Below are 19,593 nucleotides of genomic sequence, written 5' to 3'. Positions count from 1 at the left end.
TCGCACTGCTATGCTTTATCTTGGCCAGGTCGCAGTTGAAAATGAGAACTTGTTCTCAACTGGCTTACCTGGTTAAATAAAGGTTAAATAAAAAAATAAATTAAAAATACCTGTTCAGACAACACACTCCAGGTGTCAGTAAATCAACAACCTTGGCTTTATACCTGTCCAGACAACACACTCCAGGTGGAAGTATGCACACTTTCAGTTTGTATACTAAATACAGTGATTGTCACAGTCCACCACAACATAATAATAAAAATAATTTATTAAACTTCTATAGAGCTGTTCATGATAGAAATCTCAACATACCTTATCCTGATAAGCAAGGGATGGACAGCATTAAATCTCATCAAAAGTGTCCTACCCAAAGAGATAGATAGAGGACTCATCTTTATATCTGTGCCATTATCACATCTGTGACAGAATGGGTAGCACCATTGAGGCTTCAACCAGCGGAAGAGGCAAAGAGAGAGAGATAGCTGGGCCCAAAATCTGTCTTCTCCAACATTTGGCGTTTTCTTTTTTTTGTATGGAGGTAAATGAGAGTGTTGAATTTGGTTAACAAAAACATTTAATGGCTTATTTGATCTAATAGAAGTTTCGTAATGTTTAAGTTGTTACGAGTGTACTGATATAAGTAGGACATCCTGGCAACTTTGAGAAAAAATACTTTATATCTGAGTTGTGCCTGTTGTTCACACGCATATCTGCCCTCTCATTGGCTAGAATGGTCCCACCTGATCTTGCCTCCTCCCGACTGCCTTCCATTTTTTAACACATTTATTTTCATTGTTAGATTCACTTGAGATTCTGGTCAATATAATGGATAGTCTGTGCTACAACCCATAGGAATCCCCACCCAGTTGACTACTTTGACTACTTTAAAATGGCGGAAGCCCTCAATGGTGCTGCCCATGCTCAAAACAGCCTTTTGGCCACTAAAGGCCTCTATCAATCTCTATGGTCCTACCTCGCAACAGACGCTCCTCATTGGCTGTTTTAAAGTTCTTCAACGTCAGGGTTTCCGTTTCCGGTACGGTTGCTAAGTAACACTTCCTGTGCGTTGAATGTGTAGAAAAGTAAATAACGCCGAGAACATGGTGCATTAATTGGGATTATTGGTGAATCGGCAAGAATTTCCCGCGTGAAAAGTCTTACCTTTGAGAACTGTTGATGTAGCGGCAAAATCATGACAGTGACAACGATTAAAGACGGCGAATACACTGCCACTGTCTACAAAATGGTGAGAAGTTGCTCGCTTGCATAGCTAACGTTACATGCCGTGGATACTAACGCTAGCCATGATAGCTAGCTAGCTAATGAAACTGGTTATTTGAACTTGTGGTTTTCGTATAGCTAGCTAACGTTACAATACGAATTAACAAATTGGGGCTTTAACAAGCTAGTTAACTTTGATTAAGCTAGCTTGACAGGCCCTTCTATTTCAAGGCTCAGGCTATAGCGTAACGCGAGCTAACGAACTAAGCGTGTGACAACATAGCTAGCTAGATAGCTAATGTATTATTTTATAACTAGCTGCTAACTCTGTTCTCCTCCTATAGATCAAAGATGGGCGGTATGGAGAGGCCATCCACATCCTCAGCCATGAACTGCAGAAACAGATGAAGGTAGTGTGTGTGTGTGTGTGTGTGTGTGTGTGTGTGTGTGTGTGTGTGTGTGTGTGTGTGTGTGTGTGTGTTGTTCCTGTAAAGGTGACTCATTGACATCAGTGCACTGCACACACACCTTCACCTGATAGATGTATTGAACTGTTCATTCAATACGTTGTAGTTTCTAGGTAGATTGTTCCTAGTCAGTTCTGATCCACGTGCATATTTGCTATGCTGCATTTGCGAGTAGTTCATAGTCAAATCTGGCAAAGTCCACCCGACTGACACACATAATATTATTGTGATACTACAGATCTTGCTATGTTTAGAGAGGATCCCTAAGATCCACAACACACCACCATGTCTGATAACCACCCATATCTGCTTGCTCGGAGGGGTTGGGATAAAGCAGAAGACACATCCATTGGACATTCGTGTACATCACTGGCAGCCTGGTCCCAGATTTTTTACATTTGAGTCATTTTAGCAGATGCTCATATCCAGAGCGACTTACAGTTAGTGAGTGCATACATTTTTCATACTGATCTGTTGTCTCCTTCTATAGCCTGGTCCCAGATCTGTTGTCTCCTTCTATAGTCTGGTCCCAGATCTGTTGTCTCCTTCTATAGCCTTGTCCCAGATCTGTTTATGCTCTTGCCAACTCCATTGCTGTCATCACCAAGCCAATGTTTAGCATGCCAATGAGTGACAAGGGGTTGTCATGATAGCACAAACAGACTGTCCCTCAGGCTATCTCATTGGACAATACATCTAGGGCTCGATTCAATCCGTATCGGCGAAGTTCAGCGCTATAGCGTTCTTGAAAATGTAAAGGGAATTTCCGATTGAGCCGATAGAATGCAGCGTTTACCGTGAATGCAGTCTCATGGAACGCAGGAACATTTGCCTTTTTAACTGTCAATCGCCCTATAGTGCTGAACTTGTTATCCTCCTCCTCCTCCTCCTCCTCCTCCCAGTCGCGGGCAGCCCTGTCTCTGCTGGGGTACTGCTACTACCACATGCAGGACTTTACCAACGCAGCAGAGTGCTATGAGCAGCTGACCCAGCTACACCCGAGGTGGAGGAGTACAAGCTGTATTACGCCCAGTCTCTGTACGGGGCCTGTGCCTACCCCGATGCCATGAAGGCTACCTTTCTACTGGACAACCCTACCAGCCACACCAAGGTACAGTTCCTACATTCAGTTAGAATACCAAGGTAGAGTTATAATCAGTGTTTTCATTTGAGCCGGATCATGACGCGAGGATCCGGCACCTCTCAGTTTTGGACTGTTTTGTTCCGGAACCCATTTGCCAGGATCCGGTACCTCTCGTGGCATGAAACATAATTTTCACTGTTTGCAATTTAACAATTCTAATAAAAGCAAGCAGAGTTCATTCAAGTTGACTCCTCTGTAATTCTCCTGCCCCGTAAAAAAAAAAGTAATGTGAAAACGTGTCTGATATTCTAAGAATTGATTAGTGTTGCGCTGGCCCGGGTTTATGGTTTGCGCAACATTGTAGCCAATATAGACCAACGTGTGGCCATTGCTGTGGTGAGAGAGAGAAGAAAGCCTGCATCTCTCACAGGACTAGAGGGACATTCACTTTCTATGATCTCTCTCCCTCTCTCTGCTATGATAGACATGAGTCTGCAACTCTCATCTCTCCAGCGTTGCACTCATTTATTTCCTTATAGAATCATAGCAATGGGAAGGGTGCTGGAGGTACCGTAGAACCCCTGATAAATTGAAATACATTTGCCAAAGTTATAGAATTACTGCTGTCTGTTCAGAAAGAAATTAAATAATTCCGAATATTACACTAGGAGTAGGCCTATAATTTAGCCACAGAGGATCAATAGTTACTTTTTTTAAAGCCTAGCTGTGGATTATGTGTAGCCCCATCACAAGGCAACACGTGGCAAATCAGTCAGTAAACAGCATGCAGTATTTCAAATACAATCGCGGGAAAACACAGGTTGGAAAGAAAACGGATCCTGCTGAAAAGAGAAGACTATGCTGTAGGCTACCAAATACATTATCAACTTCCAAATAGGCCTATTGAGCGAACAGCATTGTTTTACAAAGTAGAACGAGAGAGAGAGAGAGGCTTTTGGCACTAGCGCATCGGCCATCACCAGTGAGTGAGCTGCATCATTGGGTGAGTCAGTGAAACTGGAAAGCTTTTTTAGGACTAATTTCCTCATATTGTACAACATAAGACTCCTGAACAGCTAATCATGGCTACCCAGACTATTTGCACTGCCCCCCCACCCCATCCTTTTTACGCTGCTGCTACCCTGTTAAGTATTTATGCATAGTCACTTTAACTCTACCCACATGTACATATTACCTCAACTACCTCAACTAGCCGGTGCCCCCGCACATTGACTCTGCAACGGTACCCCCCTGTATATATAGCCTCCCTACTGTCACTTTATTTTACTTCTGCTCTTTTTTTTCTCAACACTTTTTTGTTGTTGTTGTTGTTCTATTCTTACTTTTTTTGTTTAAAATAAATGCACTGTTGGTTAAGGGCTGTAAGTAAGCATTTCACTGTAATGTCTGCACCTGTTGTATTCGGCGCATGTGACCAATAAAATTTGATTTGATTTGATGTGTGTCTCCACACACCTAGGCCTAGGCTATTGATACAAGGTCTATCAAGACAAGGTCGTTTTTATTGATCTCAGATTCTCAGTTTGGCAATGTCATAGTAGCCTGTCATTTCAATCTTTTGTGAGGGATTAAAAAATATTCTGTTAAAGTCTCCAGTCAAAATTCTAGCAAAGTGCATAGCGCATAGAATTAAAAAGGTATTGTCGGATATTATTCATTCTAATCAGACAGGTTTTTTTACATGGAAGATACATTGGAGATAATATAAGGCAAGTATTGGAAACAATAGAACACTATGGAAAATATGGGAAACCAGGCCTGCTATTCATAGTAGACTTCGAAAAGGCATTTGATAAAGTACGACTGGGGTTTATATACAGTGGGGAAAAAAAGTATTTAGTCAGCCACCAATTGTGCAAGTTCTCCCACTTAAAAAGATGAGAGAGGCCTGTAATTTTCATCATAGGTACACGTCAACTATGACAGACAAAATGAGGAAAAAAAATCCAGAAAATCACATTGTAGGATTTTTTATGAATTTATTTGCAAATTATGGTGGAAAATAAGTATTTGGTCAATAACAAAAGTTTCTCAATACTTTGTTATATACCCTTTGTTGGCAATGACACAGGTCAAACGTTTTCTGTAAGTCTTCACAAGGTTTTCACACACTGTTGCTGGTATTTTGGCCCATTCCTCCATGCAGATCTCCTCTAGAGCAGTGATGTTTTGGGGCTGTCGCTGGGCAACACAGACTTTCAACTCCCTCCAAAGATTTTCTATGGGGTTGACATCTGGAGACTGGCTAGGCCACTCCAGGACCTTGAAATGCTTCTTACGAAGCCACTCCTTCGTTGCCCGGGCGGTGTGTTTGGGATCATTGTCATGCTGAAAGACCCAGCCACGTTTCATCTTCAATGCCCTTGCTGATGGAAGGAGGTTTTCACTCAAAATCTCACGATACATGGCCCCATTCATTCTTTCCTTTACACGGATCAGTCGTCCTGGTCCCTTTGCAGAAAAACAGCCCCAAAGCATGATGTTTCCACCCCCATGCTTCACAGTAGGTATGGTGTTCTTTGGATGCAACTCAGCATTCTTTGTCCTCCAAACACGACGAGTTGAGTTTTTACCAGAAAGTTATATTTTGGTTTCATCTGACCATATGACATTCTCCCAATCCTCTTCTGGATCATCCAAATGCACTCTAGCAAACTTCAGACGGGCCTGGACATGTACTGGCTTAAGCAGGGGGACACGTCTGGCACTGCAGGATTTGAGTCCCTGGCGGCGTAGTGTGTTACTGATGGTAGGCTTTGTTACTTTGGTCCCAGCTCTCTGCAGGTCATTCAGTAGGTCCCCCCGTGTGGTTCTGGGATTTTTGCTCACCGTTCTTGTGATCATTTTGACCCCACGGGGTGAGATCTTGCGTGGAGCCCCAGATCGAGGGAGATTATCAGTGGTCTTGTATGTCTTCCATTTCCTAATAATTGCTCCCACAGTTGATTTCTTCAAACCAAGCTGCTTACCTATTGCAGATTCAGTCTTCCCAGCCTGGTGCAGGTCTACAATTTTGTTTCTGGTGTCTTTTGACAGCTCTTTGGTCTTGGCCATAGTGGAGTTTGGAGTGTGACTGTTTGAGGTTGTGGACAGGTGTCTTTTATACTGATAACAAGTTCAAACAGGTGCCATTAATACAGGTAACGAGTGGAGGACAGAGGAGCCTCTTAAAGAAGAAGTTACAGGTCTGTGAGAGCCAGAAATCTTGCTTGTTTGTAGGTGACCAAATACTTATTTTCCACCATAATTAGCAAATAAATTCATTAAAAATCCTACAATGTGATTTTCTGGAGAAAAAAAATCTCATTGGAGAAAAAAAATTTGTCTGTCATAGTTGACGTGTACCTATAATGAAAATTACAGGCCTCTCTCATCTTTTTAAGTGGGAGAACTTGCACAATTGGTGGCTGACTAAATACTTTTTTCCCCCACTGTATAAATGCCTGGAGCATTTCAATTGTGGAGAATCTCTTATAAAATGGGTCAAAATCATGTATAGTAACCCTAGGTGTAAAATAGTAAATAATGGCTATTTCTCAGAAAGTTTTAAACTGTCAAGAGGAGTGAAACAAGGTTGTCCACTATCGGCATATCTATTTATTGTGGCCATCGAGATGTTAGCTATTAAAATCAGATCCAACAATAATATCAGAGGATTAGAAATTCAGGGCTTAAAAACAAAGGTGTCATTGTACGCTGATGATTCATGTTTTCTTTTAAATCCACAACTAGAATTCCTCCACAGCCTCATAGAGGATCTAGATACAGTGGGGAAAAAAGTATTTAGTCAGCCACCAATTGTGCAAGTTCTCCCACTTAAAAAGATGAGAGAGGCCTGTAATTTTCATCATAGGTACACGTCAACTATGACAGACAAAATGAGGGGAAAAAATCCAGAAAATCACATTGTAGGATTTTTTATGACTTTATTTGCAAATTATGGTGGAAAATAAGTATTTGGTCAATAACAAAAGTTTCTCAATACTTTGTTATATACCCTTTGTTGGCAATGACACAGGTCAAACAGTTTCTGTAAGTCTTCACAAGGTTTTCACACACTGTTGCTGCAATGTGATTTTCTGGAAAAAAATTCTCAATTTGTCTGTCATAGTTGACGTGTACCTATGATGAAAATTACAGGCCTCTCTCATTTTTTTAAGTGGGAGAACTTGCACAATTGGTGGCTGACTAAAAACTGTTTTCCCCCACTGTATATAAAAAACATGGGGGATTGGAAGTGATGCAGACAATTACATTGATAGAAGATACAATTGATACAATCTATCTGCAATATTAAGCTGATCTAAAAAAAAAAAAAAAAACAGCAGTTAGTTATAATGTTTACTACCAGCCCCACCAGGTAGAGTTATAATGTTTACTACCAGCCCCACCAGGTAGAGTTATAATGTTTACTACCAGCCCCACCAGGTAGAGTTATAATGTTTACTACCAGCCCCACCAGGTAGAGTTATAATGTTTACTACCAGCCCCACCAGGTAGAGTTATAATGTTTACTACCAGCCCCACCAGGTAGAGTTATAATGTTTACTACCAGCCCCACCAGGTAGAGTTATCCACACTGAGATATAATTATATTCTCTTGGTTCTTTTCTCTCTTCTGACCCATGTTCTGTCCATCTCTCCCACAGATGATCAAACTGCAGGCAGCCATCAAATACGGAGAAGAGGAGTACTCTGGAGCGAAGGTTAGTACAGTGAGGGAAAAAAGTATTTGATCCCCTGCTGAATTTGTACGTTTGCCCACTGACAAAGACATGATCAGTCTATAATTTTAATGGTAGGTTTCTTTGAACAGTGAGAGACAGAATAACAACAAAAAAATCCAGAAAAACGCATGTCAAAAATGTTATAAATTGATTTGCATTTTAATGAGGGAAATAAGTATTTGACCCCTCTGCAAAACATGACCTAGTACTTGGTGGCAAAACCCTTGTTGGCAATCACAGATGTCAGACGTTTCTTGTAGTTGGCCACCAGGTTTGCACACATCTCAGGAGGGATTTTGTCCCACTCCTCTTTGCAGATCTTCTCCAAGTCATTAAGGTTTCGAGGCTGACGTTTGGCAATTCGAATCTTCAGCTCCCTCCACAGATTTTCTATGGGATTAAGGTCTGGAGACTGGCTAGGCCACTCCAGGACCTTAATGTGCTTCTTCTTGAGCCACTCCTTTGTTGCCTTGGCCGTGTGTTTTGGGTCATTGTCATACTGGAATACCCATCCACAACCCATTTTCAATGCCCTGGCTGAGGGAAGGAGGTTCTCACCCAAGATTTGACGGTACATGGCCCCGTCCATCGTCCCTTTGATGTGGTGAAGTTGTCCTGTCCCCTTAGCAGAAAAACACCCCCAAAGCATAATGTTTCCACCTCCATGTTTGACGGTGGGGATGGTGTTCTTGGGGTCATAGGCAGCATTCCTCCTCCTCCAAACACGGCGAGTTGAGTTGATGCCAAAGAGCTCGATTTTGGTCTCATCTGACCACAACACTTTCACCCAGTTCTCCTCTGAATCATTCAGATGTTCATTGGCAAACTTCAGACGGGCCTGTATATGTGCTTTCTTGAGCAGGGGGACCTTGCGGGCGCTGCAGGATTTCAGTCCTTCACGGCGTAGTGTGTTACCAATTGTTTTCTTGGTGACTATGGTCCCAGCTGCCTTGAGATCATTGACAAGATCCTCCCGTGTAGTTCTGGGCTGATTCCTCACCGTTCTCATGATCATTGCAACTCCACGAGGTGAGATCTTGCATGATGCCCCAGGCCGAGGGAGATTGACAGTTCTTTTGCGTTTCTTCCATTTACGAATAATCGCACCAACTGTTGTCACCTTCTCACCAAGTTGCTTGGCGATGGTCTTGTAGCCCATTCCAGCCTTGTGTAGGTCTACAATCTTGTCCCTGACATCCTTGGAGAGCTCTTTGGTCTTGGCCATGGTGGAGAGTTTGGAATCTGATTGATTGATTGCTTTTGTGGACAGGTGTCTTTTATGCAGGTAACAAGCTGAGATTAGGAACACTCCCTTTAAGAGTGTGCTCCTAATCTCAGCTCGTTACCTGAATAAAAGACACCTGGGAGCCAGAAATCTTTCTGATTGAGAGGGGGTCAAATACTTATTTCCCTCATTAAAATACAAATCAATTTATAACATTTTTGACATGCGTTTTTCTGGATTGTTTTGTTGTTATTCTGTCTCTCACTGTTCAAATAAACCTACCATTCAAATTATAGACTGATCATTTCTTTGTCAGTGGGCAAACGCGCAAAATCAGCAGGGGATCAAATACTTTTTTCCCTCACTGTAGCTACTAGTATTGGACATATACTGGACTTGGCCATGACTAGAACCATGACTAGAACCATAACTAGAACCATGACTAGAACCAGAACTAAAGACCAAAAACATGTACCTGGTGGTTACTTTTTGCGGTCAGGAGAAATTAATATAACCCCTTGTAACCCCTTATAACTCCTTTTCTCCATGAATATGCCCTTACGACTCCCTATAACGCTTTATGACCTCTTATAACCCCTTCATGAACCCTCTCCCTGTCAGACATTGGTAGAGCAGCTTCCCCAGGACGACCCAGACTATGAGGTGGACATGGGCTGTCTACTCTACAAGGAGGGGGAGTACGAGGAGGCCTGCAAGAAGTTCATGTCTGCCATGCAGGTGCTGGGATACCAACCAGGTAACTGCACACACAAAGGAAACCTTTTGACCTTTTGGATATCCTAAAAGTCTCTTGAAAGTTGCTGAATCTCTCTCTCCCTCCTCCCTCTTCCCTCTCCTCTCTCTCCCTCCCTCCTCCCTCTCCCGCTCCCTATCTCCCTCCTCCCTCCCTCTCTCTCTTCCTTCCTGTCTCAGACCTGTCCTACAACATAGGTCTGTGCTACTATAGCATGAAACAGTATGCTCAGGCCCTCAAATTCATCGGAGAGATCATCGAGAGAGGGATCAGGGAGCATCCAGGTAAAACGGGTCACCTGTTTAGTTAGATACCTGATCACAAGGCCAGCACACCTGTTTAGTTAGATACCTGATCATATCTCTAAAGACCAGCACACCTGTTTAGTTAGATACCTGATCATATCTCTAAAGACCAGCACACCTGTTTAGTTAGATACCTGATCATATCTCTAAAGGTCAGCACACCTGTTTAGTTAGATACCTGATCACAAGGCCAGCACACCTGTTTAGTTAGATACCTGATCACATCTCTAAAGACCAGCACACCTGTTTAGTTAGATGCCTGATCACAAGGCCAGCACACCTGTTTAGTTAGATACCTGATCACATCTCTAAAGGCCAGCACACCTGTTTAGTTAGATACCTGATCACATCTCCAAAGGTCAGCACACCTGTTTAGTTAGATACCTGATCACATCTCTAAAGGCCAGCACACCTGTTTAGTTAGATACCTGATCACATCTCTAAAGGTCAGCACACCTGTTTAGTTAGATACCTGATCACAAGGCCAGCACACCTGTTTAGTTAGATACCTGATCACATCTCTAAAGGTCAGCACACCTGTTTAGTTAGATACCTGATCACATGTCAAAAGGTCAGCACACCTGTTTAGTTAGATACCTGATCACATCTCTAAAGGCCAGCACACCTGTTTAGTTAGATACCTGATCACATGTCAAAATGTCAGCACACCTGTTTAGTTAGATACCTGATCACAAGGCTAGCACATCTGTTTAGTTAGATACCTGATCACAAGGCCAGCACACCTGTTTAGTTAGATACCTGATCACAAGGCCAGCACACCTGTTTAGTTAGATACCTGATCACAAGGCCAGCACACCTGTTTAGTTAGATACCTGATCACAAGGCCAGCACACCTGTTTAGTTAGATACCTGATCACAAGGCCAGCACACCTGTTTAGTTAGATACCTGATCACAAGGCCAGCACACCTGTTTAGTTAGGTACCTGATCACAAGGCCAGCACACCTGTTTAGTTAGATACCTGATCACATGGCCAGCACACCTGTTTAGTTAGATACCTGATCACAAGGCCAGCACACCTGTTTAGTTAGATACCTGATCACAAGGCCAGCACACCTGTTTAGTTAGATACCTGATCACAAGGCCAGCACACCTGTTTAGTTAGATACCTGATCACAAGGTCAGCACACCTGTTTAGTTAGATACCTGATCACATCTCTAAAGGTCAGCACACCTGTTTAGTTATATACCTGATCACATCTCTAAAGGCCAGCACACCTGTTTAGTTAGATACCTGATCACATTTCTAAAGGCCAGCACACCTGTTTAGTTAGATACCTGATCACATGTCAAAATGTCATCACACCTGTTTAGTTAGATACCTGATCACATCTCTAAAGGTCAGCACACCTGTTTAGTTAGATACCTGATCACATGTCAAAAGGTCAGCACACCTGTTTAGTTAGATACCTGATCACTGTGTTGTGATTTTCACTTAGTGTCCCTCCTTCTTCTCATCCATGTTTCCCCCTGACCGTCCGGTGTGTTCTCTCGTCCAGAGCTGAGCGTTGGCATGACGACAGAGGGCATCGACGTGAGAAGTGTGGGCAACACCCTGATCCTACATGAGACTGCCCTCATAGAAGGCTTCAACCTCAAGGCTGCTATAGAATACCAGCTCAAAAACTGTGAGTACACTCAGTAGCCTTGTGGTTAGAAGGTTGAGAGTTCAATCCCTGGCCGAGTCAAAATGGGACCAGATGTGTCTCTGCTTGGCTCTCAGCATTAAGGAGATAGATTGGTGTCTAAGGCCCTGCGATAGACTAGTGTCCTGTCCAGGGGGTGTACTGTACATCAAGCTGTCTCACTACAGAAACAGGAGATAGAATAGTGTCCTGTCCAGGGGGTGTACTGTACATCAAGCTGTCTCACTACAGAAACAGGAGATAGACTAGTGTCCTGTCCAGGGGGTGTACTGTACATCAAGCTGTCTCACTACAGAAACAGGAGATAGACTAGTGTCCTGTCCAGGGGGTGTACTGTACATCAAGCTGCCTCACTACAGAAACAGGAGATAGACTAGTGTCCTGTCCAGGGGGTGTACTGTACATCAAGCTGTCTCACTACAGAAACAGGAGATAGACTAGTGTCCTGTCCAGGGGGTGTACTGTACATCAAGCTGTCTCACTACAGAAACAGGAGATAGACTAGTGTCCTGTCCAGGTGACATAGTCATAGTATACCAGGCTGGCATAGAGTACCAGCTGAAAAACTGTCAGTGCTCATAGTATACCAGGCTGGCATAGAGTACCAGCTGAAAAACTGTCAGTGCTCATAGTATACCAGGCTGGCATAGAGTACCAGCTGAAAAACTGTCAGTGCTCATAGTATACCAGGCTGGCATAGAGTACCAGCTGAAAAACGGTCAGTGCTCATAGTATACCAGGCTGGCATAGAGTACCAGCTGAAAAACTGTCAGTGCTCATAGTATACCAGGCTGGCATAGAGTACCAGCTGATAAACTGTCAGTGCTCATAGTATACCAGGCTGGCATAGAGTACCAGCTGAAAAACTGTCAGTGCTCATAGTATACCAGGCTGGCATAGAGTACCAGCTGAAAAACTGTCAGTGCTCATAGTATACCAGGCTGGCATAGAGTACCAGCTGATAAACTGTCAGTGCTCATAGTATACCAGGCTGGCATAGAGTACCAGCTGAAAAACTGTCAGTGCTCATAGTATACCAGGCTGGCATAGAGTACCAGCTGATAAACTGTCAGTGCTCATAGTATACCAGGCTGGCATAGAGTACCAGCTGAAAAACTGTCAGTGCTCATAGTATACCAGGCTGGCATAGAGTACCAGCTGAAAAACTGTCAGTGCTCATAGTATACCAGGCTGGCATAGAGTACCAGCTGATAAACTGTCAGTGCTCATAGTATACCAGGCTGGCATAGAGTACCAGCTGATAAACTGTCAGTGCTCATAGTATACCAGGCTGGCATAGAGTACCAGCTGATAAACTGTCAGTGCTCATAGTATACCAGGCTGGCATAGAGTACCAGCTGAAAAACTGTCAGTGCTCATAGTATACCAGGCTGGCATAGAGTACCAGCTGATAAACTGTCAGTGCTCATAGTATACCAGGCTGGCATAGAGTACCAGCTGATAAACTGTCAGTGCTCATAGTATACCAGGCTGGCATAGAGTACCAGCTGATAAACTGTCAGTGCTCATAGTATACCAGGCTGGCATAGAGTACCAGCTGATAAACTGTCAGTGCTCATAGTATACCAGGCTGGCATAGAGTACCAGCTGATAAACTGTCATAGTCATAGTATACCAGGCTGGCATAGAGTACCAGCTGATAAACTGTCAGTGCTCATAGTATACCAGGCTGGCATAGAGTACCAGCTGATAAACTGTCAGTGCTCATAGTATACCAGGCTGGCATAGAGTACCAGCTGATAAACTGTCAGTGCTCATAGTATACCAGGCTGGCATAGAGTACCAGCTGATAAACTGTCAGTGCTCATAGTATACCAGGCTGGCATAGAGTACCAGCTGATAAACTGTCAGTGCTCATAGTATACCAGGCTGGCATAGAGTACCAGCTGATAAACTGTCAGTGCTCATAGTATACCAGGCTGGCATAGAGTACCAGCTGATAAACTGTCAGTGCTCATAGTATACCAGGCTGGCATAGAGTACCAGCTGATAAACTGTCAGTGCTCATAGTATACCAGGCTGGCATAGAGTACCAGCTGATAAACTGTCATAGTCATAGTATACCAGGCTGGCATAGAGTACCAGCTGATAAACTGTCAGTGCTCATAGTATACCAGGCTGGCACTAGCCCAGGTACCAGAACTGTTTGTGCTATCATTCCACATAGTATACAAGGCTGCCATCGAGTACCATTATTTTACCAGAAAGGTACCATAGTTTTGCAAGTTGCAACTCTAGGTCTCACCTCTCTGTCTATCTGTCTGTCTCCAGGTGATGCAGCTCAGGAGGCCTTGACTGACATGCCGCCCAGATCAGAGGAGGTACTGTCTGTGTGTGTGTGTGTGTACTTGTGTGTGTCTACTTCTGTCAGCCCTACCACACATGTAGGTTGGAGACAGTGCTGCTGTAACGTATATCTCTATCTGTGGCTCAGAGGGTGCTGCCCTCTAGTGGCCATCTACATCAACACACACACACTGACGGGGATCAGGGGAACGGGAGCACTCTGTCAGACAGAAAGCTGTTGGAACGTGTGTGTGTGTGTCCTTGAGCAAGTACTAGCTCAAAAACTGTGCATGTCCATCCATGGGCGCTGCCCTGAGGCTGACCCTGGGCCTGTCAACGTGTGTGTGTGTGTCTGGGGGTGTTGGGAAAGGCACCAGAAACATTCTCCTTCTAACCAATGGACAATGAAATATCTATTGTATTCTAGGAGCTGGACCCAGTGACGCTCCACAACCAGGCCCTGATGAACATGGATAAGAAGCCATCGGAGGGTTTTGAGAAACTAGCCTTCCTCCTGCAGCAGATCCCCTTTCCCCCAGTCACCTTCGGAAACCTGCTGCTACTATACTGCAAATATGAGGTAGGGCATTCTGCTGTACTCTACTATATTATACTATACTATTATACTGTACTCTACTATATTATACTATACAATATTATACTATACTCTAATGCTGCTACTATACTGCAAACATGAGGTAGGGCATTCTGCTGTACTCTACTATATTATTATACTTATTATACTATACTATTATACTGTACTATATTATACTAATATACTGTGATATACTATTATACCTCTACTATTATAATTTACTCTACTGCTGCTGCTCTACTGCAAATACTAGGTAGGACACTCTACAGTACTCTACTATATATACTATACTATACCACTGTATATCTACTATACTCTACTACTGTATGTCTACTATACAATACAATACTACTGTATATATACTATACTACTGTATATTTACTATAATCTACTATACTATACTTTATATCTACTATACACTACTATGCTCTACTACTGTATATCTACTATACTCTACTGTACCTTAGTATACTCTACTACTGTATATTTACTATAGTCTTCTATACTATACGACTTTATATCTACTGTACTCTAGTACTGTATATTTACTATACTCTACTAGTGTATATTTACTATACACTACTATGCTATACTACTGTATATATACTCTACTGTACCTTAGTATACTACTGTATATATACTATACTCTACAACTGTATATCTACTATACTCTACTGTACCTTAGTATACTATACTACTGTATGTATACTATACTCTACTGTACCTTAGTATACTATACTCTATGTCTACTATAATATACTGTGCCTTAGCATACTCTACTACTGTATATCTAATGTACCTTAGTATACTCTACTACTGTATGTATACTATACTCTACTGTACCTTAGTATACTATACTCTATGTCTACTATAATATACTGTGCCTTAGCATTCTCTACTACTGTATATCTAATGTACCTTAGTATACTCTACTACTGTATGTATACTATACTCTACTGTACCTTAGTATACTCTACTACTGTATGTATACTATACTCTAATGTACCTTAGTATACTCTACTACTGTATGTATACTATACTCTACTGTACCTTAGTATACTATACTATATGTATACTATAATATACTGTGCCTTAGCATACTCTACTACTGTATATCTAATGTACCTTAGTATACTCTACTAATGTATGTATACTATACTCTACTGTACCTTAGTATACTCTACTACTGTATGTATACTATACTCTACTGTACCTTAGTATACTCTACTACTGTATATCTACTATACTCTACTGTACCTTAGTATACTCTACTACTGTATGTATACTATACTCTACTGTACCTTAGTATACTATACTCTATGTCTACTATAATATACTGTGCCTTAGCATACTCTACTACTGTATGTATACTATACTCTACTGTACCTTAGTATACTATACTCTACTGTACCTTGGTATACTATACTCTACTGTGCCTTAGTATACTATACTACTGTATGTATACTATACTCTACTGTACCTTAGTATACTATACTCTATGTCTACTATAATATACTGTGCCTTAGCATACTCTACTACTGTATATCTAATGTACCTTAGTATACTCTACTACTGTATGTATACTACACTCTACTGTACCTTAGTATACTATACTCTATGTCTACTATAATATACTGTGCCTTAGCATACTCTACTACTGTATATCTAATGTACCTTAGTATACTCTACTACTGTATGTATACTATACTCTACTGTACCTTAGTATACTATACTCTATGTCTACTATAATATACTGTGCCTTAGCATACTCTACTACTGTATATCTACATTTACATTTACATTTTAGTCATTTAGCAGACGCTCTTATCCAGAGCGACTTACAGTTAGTGAGTGCATACATTATTTTTTTTATTTTTTAAAATACTTTTTATATCTAATGTACCTTAGTATACTCTACTACTGTATGTATACTATACTCTACTGTACCTTAGTATACTCTACTACTGTATATCTACTATACTCTACTGTACCTTAGTATACTCTACTACTGTATGTATACTATACTCTACTGTACCTTAGTATACTATACTCTATGTCTACTATAATATACTGTGCCTTAGCATACTCTACTACTGTATGTATACTATACTCTACTGTACCTTAGTATACTATACTCTACTGTACCTTAGTATACTATACTATATGTCTACTATAATATACTGTGCCTTAGCATACTATACTACTGTATGTATACTATACTCTACTGTACCTTAGTATACTATACTCTGCTGTACCTTAGTATACTATACTCTACTGTACCTTAGTATACTATACTCTACTGTACCTTAGTATACTATTCTACTCTATGTCTACTATAATATACTGTGCCTTAGTATACTCTACTACTGCTGATATAAACCTCCAATACAAGGTAGGTTTTCACACCACCTCCACACACATGTGAAATATAAACCATTGTTTCCATAAATAAATGCATCCCTGTTGTAAAGAAATCTTGTCAGAGGTGTTCCATGCTGTGTTCTACATTTAGTAAGCATTTAGAAGATCAACCTTTCCATCATGCGTTTTAATGAAGACCGACCGTGCTGCTGTCCTGCTGTTCTGGAGACCAAAGACTTGTTTTGCGTCCCAAATGGCACCCTGTTCCCTTTATAGTGCGCTGATTTAGACCAGAGCCCCTATATAGGGATGATATTTCCTGGTAAAAAGTAGTGCACTATAAAGGGAATAGGGTGCCATTTGGGACGCGGGCAAATTAAAATGGTGTTAATGTCTCTGCTGGACTCTCTCTCTCTCTCAGTATTTTGACCTGGCTGCTGATGTGATGGCAGAGAATGCACACCTCACCTACAAGTTCCTCACCCCGGTAAATAACACAGGTCCCTTGCCTTTCATTGTCCTTTCTTTTCATGCTACATCCCTACAGTCAGTAACTAGGGATAGTTCTCCTGTTCTTGTCACACATCCCCAATTCATTTTCTGGTCCAGTTTCTCCTGCTATGTTATTAAACCATTTATCTCTGTCCTCTCTGTGTTCCAGTATCTGTATGAGTTTCTGGACGCCATGTTGACCTGCCAGACAGCTCCAGAGGAGGTAACAAAAAAACACTCTACTACACACCATTTACACCCTGTACTCCCTACTGCCTACTAGTACTAATCACCCTATACTACCTACTCCCTACTAGTACTAATCACCCTATACTACCTACTCCCTACTAGTACTAATCACCCTATACTACCTACTCCCTACTAGTACTAATCACCCTATACTACCTACTCCCTACTAGTACTAATCACCCTATACTACCTACTCCCTACTAGTACTAATCACCCTATACTACCTACTCCCTAGTACTAATCACCCTATACTACCTACTCCCTAGTACTAATCACCCTATACTACCTACTCCCTACTAGTACTAATCACCCTATACTACCTACTCCCTAGTACTAATCACCCTATACTACCTACTCCCTAGTACTAATCACCATATACTACCTACTCCCTACTAGTACTAATCACCCTATACTACCTACTCCCTAGTACTAATCACCCTATACTACCTACTCCCTACTAGTACTAATCGCCCTATACTACCTACTCCCTACTAGTACTAGTCACCCTATACTACCTACTCCCTACTAGTACTAATCACCCTATACTACCTACTCCCTAGTACTAATCACCCTATACTACCTACTCCCTAGTACTAATCACCCTATACTACCTACTCCCTACTAGTACTAATCACCCTATACTACCTACTCCCTACTAGTACTAATCACCATATACTACCTACTCCCTAGTACTAATCACCCTATACTACCTACTCCCTAATACTAATCACCCTATACTACCTACTCCCTACTAGTACTAATCACCCTATACTACCTACTGCCTAGTACTAATCACCATATACTACCTACTCCCTACTAGTACTAATCACCATATACTACCTACTCCCTACTAGTACTAATCACCCTATACTACCTACTGCCTAGTACTAATCACCATATACTACCTACTCCCTACTAGTACTAATCACCCTATACTACCTACTCCCTACTAGTACTAATCACCCTATACTACCTACTCCCTACTAGTACTAATCACCCTATACTACCTACTCCCTACTAGTACTAATCACCCTATACTACCTACTCCCTACTAGTACTAATCGCCCTATACTACCTACTCCCTACTAGTACTAATCACCCTATACTACCTACTCCCTACTAGTACTAGTCACCCTATACTACCTACTGCCTACTAGTACTAGTCACCCTATACTACCTACTCCCTACTAGTACTAATCACCCTATACTACCTACTCCCTACTAGTACTAATCACCCTATACTACCTACTCCCTAATAATAATCACCCTATACTACCTACTCCCTAGTACTAATCACCCTATACTACCTACTCCCTACTAGTACTAATCACCCTATACTACCTACTCCCTACTAGTACTAATCACCCTATACTACCTACTCCCTAGTACTAATCACCCTATACTACCTACTCCCTACTAGTACTAATCACCCTATACTACCTACTCCCTACTAGTACTAATCACCCTATACTACCTACTCCCTACTAGTACTAATCACCCTATACTACCTACTCCCTACTAGTACTAATCACCCTATACTACCTACTCCCTACTAGTACTAATCACCCTATACTACCTACTCCCTACTAGTACTAATCACCCTATACTACCTACTCCCTACTAGTACTAATCACCCTATACTACCTACTCCCTACTAGTACTAATCACCCTATACTACCTACTCCCTACTAGTACTAATCACCCTATACTACCTACTGCCTACTAGTACTAATCACCCTATACTACCTACTGCCTAGTACTAATCACCCTATACTACCTACTCCCTACTAGTACTAATCACCCTATACTACCTACTCCCTACTAGTACTAATCACCCTATACTACCTACTCCCTACTAGTACTAATCACCCTATACTACCTACTCCCTACTAGTACTAATCACCCTATACTACCTACTCCCTAGTACTAATCACCCTATACTACCTACTCCCTAGTACTAATCACCCTATACTACCTACTCCCTAGTACTAATCACCCTATACTACCTACTCCCTACTAGTACTAATCACCCTATACTACCTACTCCCTACTAGTACTAATCACCCTATACTACCTACTCCCTACTAGTACTAATCACCCTATACTACCTACTCCCTAC

General features: G+C 41.8%; 1 pseudogene across 1 annotated transcript in view; it reads left to right on the top strand.

Moving 5' to 3' along the window:
* The first annotated feature begins 1,097 nt into the window (after window positions 1-1,097).
* The window catches only part of LOC311103728 (intraflagellar transport protein 70A-like), a 30,112-nt pseudogene continuing 11,616 nt past the window's right edge, over window positions 1,098-19,593 (top strand). The window contains exons 1-11 of the transcript in view: window positions 1,098-1,246; window positions 1,566-1,631; window positions 2,591-2,799; window positions 7,443-7,499; window positions 9,367-9,502; window positions 9,679-9,783; window positions 11,324-11,452; window positions 13,763-13,812; window positions 14,205-14,357; window positions 17,155-17,220; window positions 17,395-17,448. The product of the transcript in view is annotated as an intraflagellar transport protein 70A-like (transcript). The remainder of the gene's footprint in view (window positions 1,247-1,565; window positions 1,632-2,590; window positions 2,800-7,442; window positions 7,500-9,366; window positions 9,503-9,678; window positions 9,784-11,323; window positions 11,453-13,762; window positions 13,813-14,204; window positions 14,358-17,154; window positions 17,221-17,394; window positions 17,449-19,593) is intronic.

The sequence above is a fragment of the Coregonus lavaretus genome, assembly GCF_964263955.1.
Source record: "Coregonus lavaretus genome assembly, chromosome: 28".
Lineage (NCBI taxonomy): Eukaryota > Metazoa > Chordata > Actinopteri > Salmoniformes > Salmonidae > Coregonus > Coregonus lavaretus.
The sequence above is the reverse complement of the archived record's forward strand: the minus strand, read 5'-3'. Positions and strand labels throughout refer to the sequence as shown.